This window comes from Microcaecilia unicolor, chromosome 5, assembly GCF_901765095.1.
Source record: "Microcaecilia unicolor chromosome 5, aMicUni1.1, whole genome shotgun sequence".
Lineage (NCBI taxonomy): Eukaryota > Metazoa > Chordata > Amphibia > Gymnophiona > Siphonopidae > Microcaecilia > Microcaecilia unicolor.
Genome location: NC_044035.1, coordinates 5,599,650 through 5,612,233, shown reverse-complemented (window position 1 = coordinate 5,612,233; position 12,584 = coordinate 5,599,650). Strand labels below are relative to the sequence as shown.

At 46.8% G+C, this 12,584-nt stretch overlaps 1 protein-coding gene across 6 annotated transcripts in view; it reads right to left on the bottom strand.

Moving 5' to 3' along the window:
* The window catches only part of TIAL1 (TIA1 cytotoxic granule associated RNA binding protein like 1), a 232,638-nt gene that overhangs the window by 173,839 nt on the left and 46,215 nt on the right, over positions 1-12,584 (bottom strand). The gene's annotated exons all lie outside the window — the stretch shown is intronic.

Sequence of the window (12,584 nt, the reverse complement as noted above, 5' to 3'; positions counted from 1 at the left end):
ATTCAACCCCTCCATTCTCGCTGGTCAGCTAATCCCCTCATCCATTTGATTGGTCTAAATTAACGACATCCATTCCAGCTCTAAATTCAAGCCGGTCGGTGTCACTGTTTGTAATAAATAAATGAACTATTACTCTCTGAACCACTGCTCTCTATAATTTAATAGTCTCCTCACTAAATCCCCCTCCTTAACAATCTGTATATGTTCCACTACTCATATATGGGTAAAAAGTGGGATGTTTGACCACGGAAATACAAATCCTGGAGACAATATCATAAAAACTTCTTTATTGAAGAAAAGACTCGACACAACTGTTGTGTTTCGGCCTACAGGCCTACATCACTACTCTCCATCTAATATCATCTACTGTGTGCTGCTGCTGCAGCCAATGATGCACCAAAGGTGCTTCTCCCCATATATACCAACCTGCAGGGGCACTCAATCAAGTAAAGCAAACATACATGCCTGTAGCAGGTATTCTCCAATGCTCTCTTGCAATCCAAGGTGTGCAAACTGCTTTCGCCAGGGCGGGTATGAGGACGGGGAAAGAATGTTGGCAAGACAATTGACTGGTTCAGATGGAACTCTGACACCACCTTTGGAAGGAACTTTGGGTGCATACTGTGATGGAACGACATAAGGTGCATGTACTACCAAGGACTGAAGCTCAATGATTCTACTAGCTGAAGTAAACAGCCACCAAGAAAACAACGTTCCAGGTCAAGTACTTCAGATGGCAGGAATTCAGTGGTTCAAAAGGAGCTTTCATGAGCTGGGTGAGAATGACGTTGAGATCCCATGACACTGGTGGAGGTTTGACAGGGGGCTTTGACAAAAGCAAACCTCTCATGAAGCAAACAATTAAAGGCTGTCCAGAGATAGGCTTACCTTCTACACAGCAATAAGCACTAATCGCACTAAGGTGAACTCTTACGGAGTTGGTCTTGAGACCAGACTCTGACAAATGTAGAAGGTATTCAAGCAGGGTCTGTGTAGGACAAGAAAGAGGATCTAGGGCCTTGCTGTCACACCAGACAGCAAACCTCCTCCATTTGAAAGAGTAACAACTCTTCGTGGAATCTATCCTGGAAGCAAGCAAGACTCGGAAGACACCCTCTGAAAGACCCAAGGTGGCAAATTCTAAGCCCTCAACATCCAGGCCGTGAAAGCCAGAGACTGGGATGTAGAAGCGACTCCTCGTTCTGAGTGATGAGGGTTGGAAAACAGTCCAATCTCCACGGTTCCTCAGAGGACAACTCAAGAAGAAGAAGGAACCAAATCTGACGCGGCCAGAAAGGTGCAATCAGGATCATGGTTCTGCAGTCTTGCTTGAGTTTCAGCAAAATCTTCCCTGCTAGAGGTAGCAGAGGATATGCATACAGAAGGCCTGTCCCCCAATGTAGTAGAAAGGCATCTGACACTAGTATGTCGTGGGCCTGAAGCCTGGAACAGAACTGAGGGATCTTGTGATTGATCTGAGTGGCAAAAGATCCACCGAGGGGGTGCCCCATGCTCGGAAGATCCTGCGGACTACGCCCATGTTCAGTGACCACTCGTGAGGTTGCATTATCCTGCTCAACCTGTCGGCCAGATTGTTTACAATGTTCCAGATAAGTGGTTTGGAGGATCATGTCGTGAAGCCTGACACAGAGGACGAGATCCGGTGCCCACCTGCTTGTTGGTGTAATACATGGCAACCTGATTGTCTGTCTGAATTAAAATGATTTGGTTGGGCAGCCGATCTCTGAAAGCCTTTAGAGCATTCCGGATCGCTCTTAATTCCAGAAGGTTGATCTGCAGACCTCTTTCCTGAAAGGACCAGGCTCCCTGAGTGTGGAGCCCATCTACATGAGCTCCCCACCCCAGGAAAGATGCATCCGTCATCAGCACGTTTCGTGGCTGAGGAACTTGGAATGGTCATCCCATTGTCAAATTAGATCGAATCGTCCACCAGTGGAGAGAATTCCAAAAGCTGGTGGACAGTTGGATAACATCCTCTAGATCCCCCCCAGCTTGAAACCACTGGGAAGCTTGAGTCCATTGAGCTGATCTCATATGTAGATGTGCCATGGGTGTGACATGAACTGTGGAGGCCATGTGCTCCAGAAGTCTCAACATCTGCCGAGCCGTGACCTGGTGAGACACTCGAACCATGGACACTAGGGACAGAAGATTGTCCGCCCTTGTCTCGGGAAGATAAGCTCGAGCTGTTTCAGTATTCAACAGGGCTCCAATGAATTCCAATGCTTGGACTAGGGAGAGATGGGACTTAGGATAATTTATGACAAACCCCAGTAGCTCTAGCACCCAAATAGTCATTTGCATGGACTCCAGAGCACCCTCCGAGGTGCTCTTCACCAGCCAATCGTCGAGATAAGGAAACACATGCACTCCTACAGCTAGGCATTTGGTAAACACTCTGGGCACAGACGCCAGGCCAAAAGGCAGTACAGGGTACTGAAAGTGCTGTGTTCCAAGCAAAAATCTGACACTTCCTGTGAGCTGGAAGTATCGAGATGTGTGTGTAAGCATCCTTTAAGTCCAGAGAGCATACCCAATCGTTTTCCTGAATCATGAGAAGAAGGGTGTCCAGGGAAAGCATCCTGAACTTTTCTTGGATTAGAAGTTTGTTCAGGGCCCTTAGGTCTAGGATGGGACACATTCTCCACCCCCCCCCCCCCCATTTTCTTTTCCTCAAGGAAGTACCTGGAATAGAATCCAGCCCTTCTTCAGCTTGGTGGAATGGGTTCAACCGCTTTGGCATTCAGAAGGGCGCAGAGTTCCTCTGCAAGTACCTGTTTGTGCTGGGGACTGTAAGAATGAGTTCCTGGTGGATAATTTGGAGGTTTGGATTCCAGATTGAGGGTGTATCCTGACCGGATTATTTGAAGAACCCACCGGTCGGAGGTGATGAGAGACCATCTTTGGTGAAAAAATATCAACCTCCCCCCGACCAGCAAGTCATCCGGCACGGACACTTTTAGTGAGGCTATGCTAAACTGGAGCCAGTCAAAAGCCCGTCCCTTGCTTTTGCTGGGGAGCTGCAGAGGCCTTAGGCGCACGCTGTTGACGAGAACGAGTGCACTGGGACTGAGCCTGGACAGGCTGCTGAGAAGCAGGAGTGTACCTACACCTAGCATAGGAATAGGGAGCACTCCTCTTCCCTCCAAAAAAACCTCCTAGATGAGGAGGTAGTAGCAGAAGACGCCTGGCAGGAGAGAGAATGCATAGCATCATTGTGCTTCTTGAGCTGGTCAACCAGATCCTCTACTTTCTCACCAAAAAAGGTTATCGCCCCCCCCCCCCCCCCCCCGGCAAGGAACATCCGCCATCCGCTGCTGGACCGAATGATCCAGGTCAAAGACACACAGCCATGAGAGTCTGCGCATCACTATACCTTGGCCAGCGATCCTGGATGTTATATCAAAAGTGTCGAACGTACCCCTGGCCAGGAATTTTCGACACGCCTTCTGCTGCCTGACCACCTGGTGAAAAGGCTGGGCCTGCTCCGGAGGGAGTGCATCAACCAAGCTAGACAGTTGCCTCACCGAGTTCCACAAGTGGATGCTCGTAAAGAGCTGGTATGTTTGGATTTTGGCAGAGAGCATAGCGGCCTGAAACGCCTTCATCCCAAAAGAATCCAAGGTCCTAGATTCTCTGCCTGGGGGTGCCGAGGCATAGCCCTAGTACTCTTGGCTCTTTTGAGAGTGGAGTCCACCACCATGGAATTGTGAGCTAGCTGAGACTTCATCAATCCAGGCTCCCTGTGGATCCAATATTGGGATTCAGTTCTTTTCGGGATCAAGGGATTAGACAGAGGGAACGACCAGTTTCACATAAGGACTTCCTTCAGTACATTATGCAAAGGAGCCGTTGCAGCCTCTTTAGGTGGAGAAGGATAATCCAGGGCCTCGAGCATCTCAGTCCAGGGCTCATCCTCAACCTCCATAGGGAAGGGAATAGCCAAAGCCATTTCCCGGACAAAGGAGGTAAAGGAAAGATTCTCCAGTGCAGAAATTCTCCTTTCTGGGGGAGGGGAAGGTTCAGAAGGAATCCCATAGGACTCATCTGAAGGAAAGTACCTGGGATCCTCCTCTTCCTCCCAAGAACGCTCATCTTCAGTATCGGACAAGACATCTCTCAGGGCAGTCTGAAACTGAGCCTGCCTCGATGCTGAGGACCGACGTCCTCGATGGCGGTGCCGAGAAGTCGATGCCCGCCTGGACTCCGGTGAAGCTTCCTCCACCAACGTTGAAGGGGAGTCAACCTGGGTGGCAGCTGACACCGATGCTGCAGGTGGCACTGAGGTCAGGGACCTCACCACAGGCGAAGGGCCAGAGACCGCTGCAGCAGATGGTACGGAAGGCGCAAGCACCCCCGACACCGAAGCAGCCTGGGGCAGTAACCCTTCAAGAAGCTCTGGAAGCAGGGGCCTGCTGCACTCGTCAACAGCCGCCGTAGGACAAGGCTGCGGGGTCGGTAAAGCAGACGGTGGCAGAATCTGTCGAGGCTCGGGAGCAGGTACCAGGTCGCTAGACCGACGCATCAGCACCTCCTGAGTAGAGGGAGAGCGATCCTTTCGGCACTGACGCTTCTCAGGTGCCAAATCCCTCGATGCCCTGGAGCTCCCAGCACCGTGTGTCAAAGGAGAACGATGACGCTGCTTCTTCGCCATCGCTCAACGCCCATCATCGAGACTCCTTGGTACCAATGAGGAAGACGTGGAATCCTCACCTTTCCTTGGGGCCAGGTCCGACAAAGGTCGGTCACGGGGGGGGGGGGAGGCCTGCATAACAAGAGGCCTCGAGACAGGTGGAAACCCACTCGATGCCTCACTGCTCCCACCACGAGTTGGTCGTTCTGCAGCCATTACCTTCGCTCACGTCGATGCGTCCCTCGATGTCAATGCCACCGACCTCGGTACCGATGTCGACGTCGAAGAACTGGAACGAGCCTAGAAAAGCTTCTGTCATTGGGCCTCTCGAGACACTGAGTCCGTTTCTTCATTCGAAGACACAGACTACAAGCGGTTGCACCGAGTACAACGCTTGAAGCAGCTGGGTGTCTTTGATGACATGGAAGGAAAAACGGCTTCGGCGAAATCAAAAGACGCAATCGTGCCTGTTAAAAGAAAAAAGGGCACGAAAAGAAGGGAACAAGCTGGCTGCGTCGAAAAAGGAAGGAAACTTTAAAAGGGCAAAAAAATAAAGAAAACTATGGGGAAGTTGTTTTCTTTTTAAACAATAAATTGTTAATAAAAAGAAAAGTTTTTAAAAAAAGGCAAAAGGCTCAAAACGAGTAGACTCTTTCCCGGGCCTGAGAGGAGCGGGGAAAAAACTCGACCGCACCTCAACGCAGAGAAAAAATAACTGATCTGGAACGCTCACGCGACAGGCGGGAAATCGGTCCCCGCATGCGCGGTGTGCACTGCTCAGGTGCCAGAAGACTCTAGCAAGACTTTTTTATATTTTGCTTGCAAAATGCTGGTTCCCGGGCCAACGTGGCTGTCGCCCCGCATGTGAGAACAAGCAGCCTGCTTGTCCTCGGAGAAATAACATTACTCATATCACAATTGGTGATATCCCGAGAAGTTAAAACCCTCCCAGTCCCCGGGGCAGTCCAACTCGGTCCCACCATAGTTTGTTGACTAACATTAGTAAAGGGAAGGACACATGTTAGTCTATCTTAGTCTTCTCTAGTACTTTCACTCAAAAATATCCTCTAACCAGAAATCTTTGATCTAATGCTGTTGCAATTTGGAAGTCATCACCCGTATCATCTTAAATATAACCTCCCAGTTAGTCAGTTCCTGAGGGATAGATGTGTATGTTCATCTTTGCAAGAATTTAATAATCAGGCAAAAACATTAGATCAAAGATTTCTGGTTAGAGGATATCCTAGAACAGCCATTAGGAAAGCTTATTTAAGGGCTCAGTTTATTGAGTGGAGAGCATCAGATGTGGGAGGTGTCAGTGGTGTAGGTTGGCGCTGGTGAGACCGAGTTGGACTGCCCCGGGAACTGGGAGGGTTTTAACTTCTCGGGATAATCACCAATTGCGATACGAGTTAATGTTATTTACTTGACTGAGTGCCCCTGCAGGTTGGTATATGTGGGGAGAAGCACTCGCCCTATAAAGATATGTTTGACAGAACATAAGTCCCAAATTGTGACTCAAAATATATAGGCACCTTTGGTACATCACGGGCTGCAGTACCAACACACAACAGATGATATTAGATGGAGAGTAGTGGAACATATGCAGGTTGGTAAGGGGGGGGGGGGGGGGGGGGGTTCAGTGAGTAGACTATTAAATTATAGAGAGCAATGGTCCATTTATTTATTACCAACAGTGACACTGACCGGCTTGAATTTACAGCTTATGTCGTTAATTTAGACCAATCAAATGGATGAGGGGATTAGCTGACCAGCGAGAATGGAGGAGTTGGATTATGACGTTAGAGTTATGAAGGAGGATTTAAGTTTGTCAGTAAGACGCTATCGCCATCTCTGCAGGAGTTTCCCATGTTTGAGCAGAGCTGGCGCTAAAGACGGCTTTGGGTAAGCTGAATATAACTCAAATTGAGTGGTTTACTTTAAGGGGAAAGTAAGGGATTATTCTCATGCAGTTATGTTTTTTTCAGGGGCTCGTCCTTGACACAGCTTGTTTGGGCGAAACATGCATGTCGGACATAGAACCCACAGTCTGACATCTTTTGAGATGAGTATTTAATAATTGTTTAAATACCCAGTACTTTAATAAAGAACACTTATAAGATAGTTCATTGGGTGTGCCGATGAGGTGTGTGCCGACTACGTTGGTACTGAATTGGTTTAGCAATTGGCACCGCTGAGGTCACCACAGATTCCATCACTGATATATAAGATGCATTATCAACAACATTGAAGTAAATGCTGCAATTATAAGTATTATTAGAAGAACTATAAAATATTGGATGCATGAGCACTGATTGAGTGGGAATTGATAGATGTGATTTATATGATATTTGAGGTTCCCACATTAAATACAATTTGCCATTGACCTGTGACACATATATTATATACAGGTACTCTTCCTGTCCCTAGGTGGGCTTTTGTACCTGGAGAAATGGAGGGTTAAGTAACCTGTCCAAGGTCACAAGGAGCCACAGTGGGTATTGAACCCAGATCCCCTGGTTCTCAGCCCACTAAAATAACCATTAGAGTACTCCAACAGTCAGTTCATTTGAAAGACTACTGAAGGTGTTTTCAACACCATAAATTCAAGATATTTTTTTCTCTTTATGGAGAAAGAGGTAAGATGCCCTTTAATCTTTTGAAACAAAGTGAAGTTAATCATGTGCAGTAGGTGTTTCCAAGAACAGAAGAATGAATATCTATACTGATACCTCCATAGTGATAGGTGGCATCACCCAATGGAGCCTTATGTAGAAACTACTCTCCAGCAACTTCTAGAAGCTTTTCAGAGTGGTGCACCGTGCATGTGCAAACCTTCCAGTCCACCACCACATCACAGGACCAAGCCAGTCTAATACTATAACTGAAACATACAACTCCAACTCCCAAGGAGAGATGAGCAAGACAGCATGGATATTCATCCTGCTGTCCTTGAAGAACACCTGCTACAGTTGACTAACTTTGTTTTCTCCTAGGAGAAGCAGGATATCTCTATTCTGATGGGAATCCCTAGCTCCAGGCTGTATGAAATTTTTTTTTTAAAAGGCGAGGGGAGGCCAAATGCAACAGAAACCAAAAAAATTCTGTTTTGTTTTTTTTTAATTGGACAGCCTAGAACATAAACTAAAGGGCCTAGAGTGGGTGTTCAAAAAAAAAAAAATCCTAAATTCTGAGGAACAGTCTGATCAAATTGGTCAACACGTCTGTAGTCTTGTTCCAGACGGTAATAAGATGTGAATGTGTAGATCTATGACCACATTGCAGCCCTGCACATCTCCTCTATGGAAGTCGAACTCAGGTGGGCTATGACGCAACTATGACTCGGACTCTGGAGGGCCATGTCATGGCTCACAGTGGCAGTCCAGCATGGGCATAAGTGATGGATATGCACTCTGCAACCCAATTAAATAATGTGCAATTTACCACAGGCAGCCCCATCCTGTTGGGGTCAAAAGAACAATGAAAAGGCTGGCTGGACTGTCTATGGGCTTTATTCCACTTCTAATAGGCCAAGGCTCTCATGCAGTCTACAGAATGCAGTGCACTTTCACCTTGACGGGCATGTGGCCTTGGGAAAAATGTTAGCAGAATGACAGAGCAGTTAAGATGGAACTCTGGACACTACCTTAGGAAGGAACAAGTGATAAAATTTTGCGTAGGGTGGATCAGCTACTAGAGCCTGTGACTCACTGACAATGCATGTTGAAGTGACCACCACCAAAACAAAGAAGGACAGTCCCTGCTCAAAGGAGCTTACACTCTAAAGGACGAAATGTCAAGTTGGGGCAGTCTAGATTTCCTGAATAAATGGCAAAGAGCTCCAGTGAGGGGATGTCCTACTCTCGGAAGTCGTCCCGGTTTACGCCCATGTTCAGTAATCACTCTTGTGGACGGACAGAGTCAAGTCATGCAACCACACAACAGCTGTCCTTCCCTGCCAGATAGGTGGCTCTGAGAACCATGCCATGGGAGGTGGCCCAGTGCCACATTCCAACTGCTTCCTGATACAGGCGGTATGAACTCATACCTCCCTGCTTGTTGACATAATATATCGCAACCTGATTGTCTGTCTGAATGAGAATAATTTGGTTCAGCAGCCAATCTCTGAAAACCTTCAGGGCATTTTCTATGGCTCATAACTTGAGGAAATTGATTTAATGCTGTCTTTTCTGAGCATACCATGGTCCCTTGGTGTGGAGACCATCCACACGAGCTCCCCAGCACAGGTTGGATGCATGTGTCGTCAGTGTCTTGCTGGGTGGAGGAATTTGGAATGCGAGTCCATTGCTCAAAATGCTGTGAATTAGCCACCAAGATGGACTTATTGAGTGAAGGATGATCATATCATCAGCAGCCAGGTTCCCCTTGGCCTGGACCACTAGAAACCTAGAATCCCATGGGTCAACCTCAAACTGAAGCATGCCATGGGCGTGACATGCACGACTGAGGCCACGTGACCAAGCAATCTGAACATTTGTCAAGACGATACTTGCTGGCTCTACCAAAAACTTGTAGCACCACAAAAGTCAGAGCTTCCATGTACTGGACTGGAAGGAAAGTGTTGACCCTTGTCATGTCTAGCAGAGCCCCTATGAATTCCAATTGCTGGGAGAGTTCGAGGTGGGACGACAAACCCTAGGCAGCTCCAGCATCTGAACAGCTCTGCACCCCTTCCTTTGATATGCTCTTGACCAGTCAATCAACCAGGTAGGGAAACGTGCAACTCCAGTCTGCATAGCAACGTTATGACTACTGCTAATCATTTTGTGAACACCTTGGGGAAAGACAAGAGGCCAAATAGAAGGATGTGATACTAGTAGGGAAGAAGTGTTTTCAGCAGCAGACTGGCTAACCTACTGAAAAGGGCTTTAAACTAGAATCGTTGAGACAGGGTGATCAAAGCCCTCAAGTACAAGCCCTATGGTGAAGCATTAACTATCTCTACACAAATGGGAAAAAGGGGCATTATCTTGAAAGCAGTATATACTAATGACCGAAGTATGGGAAAAAAGGTTTTAGATCTCGAGACCGAAGGAAGCAGCTGATTTGGATTTAGTGACGACCACAGAGACATGTTTGACAGAGAACCATGACTGGGATATAGTCACACCGGGCTATCAATTGTTCAGGAAAGACAAAGGTAGGAAAAAAGGGAGGGGGGAGTGGCATTATATGTTAAAGATAATATTAAAGCCACACAACTGCAGGACCAACAGGGTAAAGAAGAGGCACTGTGGGTCAATCAGGAAAAAGGGAATGGCTGTATTTACATTAGTGATATACAGGCCTCCTTCACAGACATTTAACTGAAGATATTCAAAATATTCATTCATTCATTTAAGTATTTATATACCTTTTAGACCTCAACAGTTTACAGGTTCATTTGCAGGCACTGGGTCTGTCCCTAATGGGATCACAGTCTAAGCAGTACATTGTACTGTTGTTGTACCTGGGGAATTGGAGGGTGAAGTGACTTTCTCATGGTCACAAGGAGCTGCAGAGTGAATTGATCCTGGCTCCCCAGAGTTGCTCACTGCTGACCATAAGGCAGCAGTGAGAATTGAACCCAGTTCCCCAGGTTCCTAACCTGCTGCACTAACCATTAAGCCACTCCTCCACTCTGTGAAAGAGGAAGTACTAATTATTAATAGGCAATTTTAATACGCCAGATGTTGACTGGGGTATCCCTATTGCGGGTCTTTTAGAATCAGGGAGATCCCAGATTCGCTACAGGGGGGAACTATTCCAGTAGTTGGTAATGGAAGCTATGTGAGATGGGGGTCATACTGACTTAGTGGTTACTAATGGGGAGAGTGTTTCTGATGTTATAGTTCCTCATGACAGACTCCTGAGAAAATTTAAAAAGTCATGGGATAGGAGGTAATGTCCTACTGTGGATTAGGAATTAGCTACTGGACAGAAAACAGAAGGTAGGGTTAAATGGCCATTTTTCTCAATGGAGTACAGTGAATAATAGAGTGCCGCAGGGATCTGTACTGGGACCAGTACTATTTAACATTTATTAATGCATCTGGAAATCACAACAAGTGAGGTGATTAAATTTGCAGATGACACAACTATTCAAAGTTGTCAAAACACATGCAGATTGTCAAAAATTACAGGAAGACCTTAGGAAACTGGAAGGCTGGGAATCCAAATGGCCGATGAAATTTAATGTGTGCAAATGCAAAGTGATGCACTTTGGAATGAATAATCCAAATCATAGTTTCCTGATGCTATGCTCCATCTTAGGAGAAAGCACTCAACAAAAAGATCTAGGTGTCATTGTAGACAAAATGCTGAAATCTTCTGTTCAGTGTGTGGCGGTGGCAGCCAAAAAAGCAAACAAGATGCAAGGAATTATTAGGAATGGGATGCAAAATGAGACCAACAATATTGGTCCGTGTATTGCTCCGTGATGCAACCTCATCTTGAATATTGCATTCAATTCTGGTTGCCTTATCTCAAAAGAGATATAGCGGAATTACAAAAGGTTCAAAGAAGAGTGACCAAAATGAGGGGATAGAACTCCTCCCATATATAAGGAAAGGCTAAAGAGGTTACGCCTCTTCAGCTTGGAAAAGACAGCCGAGAGGGGACACGAATGAGGTCTACAAAATCTTGAGTGGAGTAGGATGGGTAAAAGTGAATCGATTTTTCACTCTTTCAAAAAGTACAAAGACCAGTAGAACAAGTAGATGTTATCCCTAAATACCAGCAGATGGAGGTAGAGAAAAACTCACCAGTATAATCTGCTGGTGCTCAGTGGAAAGCTCCAGTATCGGGTAAGACACAATTTCACCTTCCTTGTAGTCAACTGCACTATTCTGGATAAGTAGGATGTACCCAAGCAGACCTACTAGGTGGGGAAAGACAAAACCCCGTGAGGACAGTTCTGCTAAAGTCTGAATGGGCGTGGCACGCAAGTCCAACCTGTAATGCTTCACAAAAGAATGAATCGACGACCATGTCACTGCCTTACACCTTGGAGGTCACCTCAGCCCTTGTCAATTGGGTTTTCAAACCAGAAGGCACCGGACAATTTCTACAAATATAGACCAACTCTACGGCCACCTTGATCCACCACACAACAGTGGCCTTGGAGGCCACCTGGCTCTTACAAGGGCCATAGGACGGGACAAAGATGATTGGAAAGGCGAAATTTGTTTGTCTGTTCCAAGTAGCACAGCAATGTCCTCCAGACATCTAACTTGTGCAGTATCCAAGCCAAAGGATCAGAACTCTCTTCCACAAAGAAGGACAAACAGACCTCTCGATTCACATGGAATGTAGAAACCACTTTAGGTATAAGATAAAATGGGTGCTGGTCCTGGTGCCTCCATACAGGGAACCCGAGACCTGGCTCCAGCAGCAACCCGAAGGGGCAGACAGAGCTAGCAGTTGTACTAAGCAAGCAAAAGAGAGGGTACCAGCTAGTGCACATGTGTCCAAGTGCTCGGGCCAACTTTGGCCCAAGGTTCTAGCATTTAAAAAAAAAAAAAAAAAAAGATTTAACAAAACCCATACTTAGGTTTACTCCCTAAAAAAGAATAAAGCTAAACCAAGCAGGCCTAAACAGATGGGTTTTTTTTTTCTTTCCCTGGGAGCTACAGGAGGAGCTCAGGGGAAAACATCCAAACAGGGTGTACAGCCTAAAGAGTGGGGGATAGGGATCTGCAACCCTCTGGCAGGGCCCCACAGGGCCAATGCCTCATCCACTGGATGCTAAAAAGCTCAAATGGGGACTGTGAAGCCAAGTTCCATCCTCAACCAGGTCCAGTCCAGGGACCGGATCACCAGGAAGCAGCCGTTAGTCTCAACCCTGCTGTGCAACTACAGCCAGTAGAGCGGAGAACTAAGCCAGTGTCCAGGAGCACAAGTCAGAACAACCTACCATCTGCAAGAGGTA